Genomic DNA, 6,046 nt, shown 5'->3' on the forward strand with positions numbered 1-6,046 from the left:
AGCTCACTGCAGCCTTAAACTCCTGGGCTCAAGTGATCCTCCTGCCTCAGCCTCTCAAGTAACTAGGACCACAGGCACATGCTACCATGCCTGGCTAATTTTTACATGTTTTTGTAGAGCCTGAGTCTTGTTATGTTTTCCAGGTTGATCTCTAACTCTCGGCGTCAAGCAATCCTCTGCCTCGGCCTCTCAAAGTTTTTGTTTTTGTTTTTTTATTTATGTATTTTTTCAAGACTGAGTCTCACTCTGTTGCCCAGGCTGGAGCACAGTGGCGCTGTCTCGGCTCACTGCAACCTCCGCCTCCCGGGTTCAAGCAATTCTCCTGCCTCAGCCTCCCGAGTAGCTGGGATTACAGGCATGTGCCACCATGTCCGGCTAATTTTTTGTATTTTTAGTAGAGATGGGGTTTCACCATTTTGGCCAGGCTGGTCTCGAACTCCTGACCTCAAGTGATCCGCCCTCCTCAGGCTCCCAAAGTGCTGGGATTACACGTGTGAGCCACCGTGCCCAGCCTTGTTTTTGTTTTTTAATTAAAACCGGCCTGCGGCAGAAGCTCCACACGTGGAATGTGGAAGACAGCGGCTTTCCCAGGCCTTCCTCCTCGTCTCGGTTCACTTGCACTGCTGTAACAAAATTCCTGAGACTGGGTAATTTAGAAGGAGAAGAAACTCATGTTCTCACAGTTCTGGAGTCTGGGAAGTCCAGGTCATGGTGCTCGCAGGGGCAGGGGCTGGTGAGGGCCTGTTTCTCACCAATGGCACAGTCTGTCTTCACGCGGCATAAGAGAGTGGACCCACTACCTCAAGCCCTTTGATAAGGGCCCAGAGCCCATCCGTGAGGCTTCACCCTCAGACTTCCTCCCCCTTGGAAAGGCCTCTCCTCTTCCTAGTATCACACTGGTGATTAAGTTTCAATATCTAAATTTTAGGGGGTATGTTCAGACCACAGCACTCCTCAAATCCAAGCAGGATGTAGCAGAAGACAGAGGAGAAAGACTGGACAGAGCGTCTGTGTCCTGAGCCCGCAGGGGAGCTGCTGGCACCCTCAGGAAGTCCCACAAGGAGCTGTGGGCCAGCCACCATCAGGTGACAGGTGGCAGAAAAGGGGGCACTAGCCCTGGAGCCCAAGGGCCTGCATGTGAGGAAGACTCTGTCCAACTGCCCCTCAAAACCAGGATCTGCGGAAACAGAAAAAAACATGACAGCAAGGCCTCACATCCCGAAAGGACTCTAATTCCAGGGGTTATGGAGCCTGCATGCCCGGCTTGGGGTTCCAAGGACCTGGCTGTCATTGCGCTGCTGGGTGATGTCAGACACGTGCTGTGTGCTGTCTCTTGCCACCTTCACTGCAAAGCCATGAAGAAGCGGCGGGCAGAGCGGGCACCCCGCAGTGCCAGGCCCCTCCCCTTTCCTGGGAGCCTGCACTTTCAGGTCTCCCTTCACCCTGAACCGCGAGGCCCCTGGGAGGGCTAAGCGTTTCTGAAAGCAGGTGCTGCATCTTCATGAGGGGCTCAAGTGTGGCCCCCAGTCTAGCAGCACCAAGGTCACCTTGAACTCATCAGAAGTGCCAAGTCTAGAGCTCTACCCCAGAACTGCTGAATCTCAATCGACACTAAGCAACACCTTCCCCCAGGTGGCCATCTCAGGGCTGCTGACATGTGCATACATGCGTATATACACGGATCCACGCATGTGTGTGAATCAACTGGGACCCTGGACAGCTGTTAGAAAACGTGGGTTCTCATCTTGGTTATAACATGGATTTTCTGGCTGAGTTCGTCCGTTGGCAGTGCTGTAAAGGAATACCTGAGACCGGGTCATTGATAAAGAAAAGAGCTTTATTTGCTTCATGGTTTATTTGGTTCAGGCTGTACAAGAAGCATAGCATTGGCATCTGCCTCTGGTGAGGGCCTCAGGAAGCTCCCAATCATGGTGCAAGATGAAGGGCAGCCAGTGTACCCCACGGCACGTGGGAGCAAGACAGACGGGGAGGTCCCTGACTCATTTTAACAACTGGATCACGTGTGAACTCAGAATGAGAACTCACTCATTACTGTGAGGAAGGCACCAAACCACTCATGAGGGATCCACCCCCATGACCAAAACACCTTCCACCAGGCCCCACCTCCAACACTGGGGATCACATTTCAGCATGAGATTTGGAGAGGACACACATTCAAACCATATCATTCCACCCCTGACCCCCCAAATCTCATGTTTTTCGCACATTGCAAAATACAACCATCCCTTCTCCCTGGTCCTCTGAAGTCGTGACTTTTTCTAGCATTAACTTAAAAGTCCCAAGTCCAAAGTCGCATCAGAGACTCAAGGCAAATTCCTTCCATCTATAAGCCTGTAAAATAAAAAACAATTTACTTCCAAGATACAATGGTGGTACAGGCATTGAGTAATGATTCCCTTTCCAAAAGGGAGAAACTGGCCAAAAGAAATGGGGAACAGGCCCTACGCAGTCCGAAACCTAGCAGGATAGACATGAAACCTCAACGCTCCAACATCATCTTCCTGACTGCATGTCCTGCATCCTGGGCACACTGGTGTGAGGGGTGGGCTCCCACGGCCCTGAGCAGCTCTGCCCCTGAGACTTTGCAGGTTGCATCCCCCATGGCTGCTCTCCAGGTTGGACTTGAGTGCCTGTAACTCCTCTAGGCAAGCTGCTGGTGGCTCTACCATCCTAGGGTCTGGAGGGTGGTGGCCTCATTTCCACAAGTCCACTAGGCAGTACCCCAGTGGGGACTCTACGTGGAGGGTCCATCTTACATTTCTGCTCAGCATTGCCCTAGTAATCTCTCTGCAGGGACTCTGGGTGGAAATATAGGTGGAAGCTGCCAAGCCTCCTTCACTTTTGCACTCTGTGCACCTGCAGTCTTAATACCACAAGGAAACCGCCAAGGTTTACAACTTGTGCCCTCCGAAGTGGTGGCCTGAGCTGTACCTGGGGCCCTTTGAGCCAAAGCTGGAGCTGGGGTGCCAGGGATGTGGGGAACACTGTTCTGAGGCTGAGCAGGGTAGCAGAGGCCCTGGGCCTGGCCCACAAAACCTTTCTTTCCTTCTAGGCCTCTGGGACTGTGATGGGAGGGGCTATCCTGAAGACTTCTGAAACGGCTTTGAGGCCCTTTCCCATTGTCTTGGCCATTAGCGCTTGGCTCCCCTTTAGTCATGCAAATCTCTAGGAAGTGGCTGCTTCAGCTCCCTTCAATTCCTCTCCTGAAAACGCTTTTCCTTCCCTACCACAAGGTTAGGCTGCAAATTTTCCAAATTTTTACGCTCTGCTTCCCTTTTAAATGTAAGTGTTAATTTTAAGTCATTTCCTTTTTCCTGTATCTGAACGTAGGCTGGTAGATGCAACCACACCACATCTTGAATGCTTTGCTGCTTAGAAATTTCTTCCACCAGATACCCTAGGTCATCACTCTTAAGTTCAAACTTCCACAGATTCCCAGGACTTGGACACAATGCAGCCCAGCTCTTTGCTGAGGTGTAAAGGGTGATCTTGGCTCCAGTTCCCAATAAGTTCCTCATTTCCACCTGAGACCTCATCATCCTGGACTTCACTGTCTATATTTCTATCAGCATTTTGGTCACAACCAGTTAACAAGTTTCTAAGAAGTTCCAAACTTTCCCCTTGTCTTCCTGTCTTCTTCTGAGCATCTTCAAACTCTTCTACCTCTTCCCATTACTTAGCTCCAAAGCCACTTCCACACCTTCAGGTATCTATCTTTATAGCAACACCCTACTCCTCAGTACCAATTTTGTGTACTAGTCAATTTGCATTGCTGTAAAGGAATACCTGAGCCTGGGTAATTTACAAAGAAAAGAGGTTTATTTGGCTTACAGTTCTGCAGGCTGTACACGAAGCATAGTGTTGGCATTTGCTTCTGGTGAGGGCTTCAGGAAGCTTCCAATCATGGCAGAAGGTGAAGGGGAGCCAGCATATGTGGCGAGAGGGAGCAAGAGAGGTGGAATTGGGAGGGGAACCCCGACTCTTTTTAATAACCAGGTCTTGCATGAACTCAGAGCGAGAACTCACTCATTAACATGAGAACAGCATCAAACCATTCACAAGGAATCCGCCTCCACGACCCAAACACTTCCTACCAGGCCCCACCTCTAACCCTGGGGATCACATTTCAGCATGTGATTCGGAGGGAACACACATCCAAACTATATCACTGGGACTCTTGGCAGATCACAACTTTGAGCATCACTTTTCTCCTTTGTAAACATGAAAGTTCTGGCTAGCTGTCATTTGGGCTCCTTATCCTTTCTTGCCCCAGTTTGCCAGGGGCTCTCTTGGTCTTAAAATTGCAAGCCACAGCTGGACGTGGTGGCTCACACCTGTAATCCCAGCACCTTGGGAAGCCAAAGTCGGGGGATCACCTGAGGTCAGGAGTTCAAGACCAGCCTGGCCAACATGGTGAAACCCCGTCTCTACTAAAAATACAAAAAAATTAGCTGGGTGTGGTGGTGGGCGCCTGTAATCCCAGCTACTCAGGAGGCTGAGGCAGGAGAATCGCTTGAACCCAGGAGGCAGAGGTTGGAGTGAGCTGAGATTACGCCATTGCACTCCAGTCCAGGCGACAAGAGTGAAACTCTGTCTCTCTCACACACACACAAAAACAAGAAACAACTGCAAGCCACACACTGAAGGAGCCCTCTGTTTTTGTTTGCCTCCTGGGGCTGCCGTAACAAAGTAACCCAGACTGGGTGGCTTACAACAATAGCGACGTATTCTCTTGTTCTGGGGGCCGGAAGTCTGAAACCAAGGTGTTGGGGGGTTGGTTTCTTCTTGGAGGCTCAGAGGGGAATCTGCTCCAGGCCTCTCCTGGCTCCTGGAAATGCTGGCAGTCCTTGGTATACCAGTCTCTGCCTCTCTGTGTCTACATTTTTTTTTTCTTTTTTTTTTTTTTGAGACAGAGTCTCACTCTGTTGCCTGGGCTGGAGTGCAGTGGTGCCATCTCAGCTCACTGCAAGCTCCGCCTCCCGGGTTCACACCATTCTCCTGCCTCAGCCTCCCTAGTAGCTGGGACTACAGGCACCCACCACCACGCCCGGCTAATTTTTTTGTATTTTTAGTAGAGACGGGGTTTCACCATGTTAGCAAGGATGGTCTTGATCTCCTGACCTCATGATCCGCCCGCCTCGGCCTCCCAAAGTGCTGGGATTACAGGCGTGAGCCACCGTGCCCGGCCCCAAATTTATTTTTCTTATAAGGCAGGGATCCCAACCCCCAGGCCATGGACTGGTCTGGTCTGTGGCTTGTTAGGAACTGGGCCATACAGCAGGAGGTGAGCAGGGGGCGAGCAAGCATTACCAGCTGAGCTCTGCCTCCTGTCAGAGCAGCGGTGGCTTCAGATTCTCATGGAAGTACGAACCCTATTATGAACTGTGCATGCGAGGGACCTAGGTTGCATGCTCCTGATGAGACTCTAACTAATGCCTCATGATCTAAGATGGAACAGTTTCATCCTGAAACCATCCCCTCAACTCCAGTCCGTGGAAAAATTGTCTTCCATGAAACTGGTCCCTGGCGCCAAAAAGGTTGGGGACCACTGTTCTAAGGACACCAGCCATTGGTTTCGGGTCTGCTGTAATCCAGTATGTCCTCACTTTAACTTTGTTCGTTGGTAATGACCCTATTTCCAAATAGAGTCACATTCACGGGTACTGGGAATGAAGACTTCAACATGCCTTTTGCCGGGAGGCAACTCAACCCACAGCCCCCCTCAGTCCAAGTCCCCAGGGGGTGGTGAGTGGCCTGGCCACCTCTGCGGTCCCACAGTCCTGTCACTCCGGCCCGTGCTCCCTCCTAATCTGGACAATAAGAGCTCTGTGCCATTATTGTCCAAGCCAGTGCTTCTCAAAATGCAGCCCCTGAGCTCGCAGCAGCAGCAGCAGCAGCGTCCCTGGAACTTGGAAGACATGCAGATGTCCTGCACCTGACGGGGCCTCTGCAATCAGAGACTGTGCGGGGGAAGCCAGCCTGTGTCAGCGAGCCATCCAGGTCACTCTGATACAAGCCAATATGT

The sequence above is a fragment of the Pan troglodytes genome, chromosome 6, assembly GCF_028858775.2.
Source record: "Pan troglodytes isolate AG18354 chromosome 6, NHGRI_mPanTro3-v2.0_pri, whole genome shotgun sequence".
NCBI lineage: Eukaryota > Metazoa > Chordata > Mammalia > Primates > Hominidae > Pan > Pan troglodytes.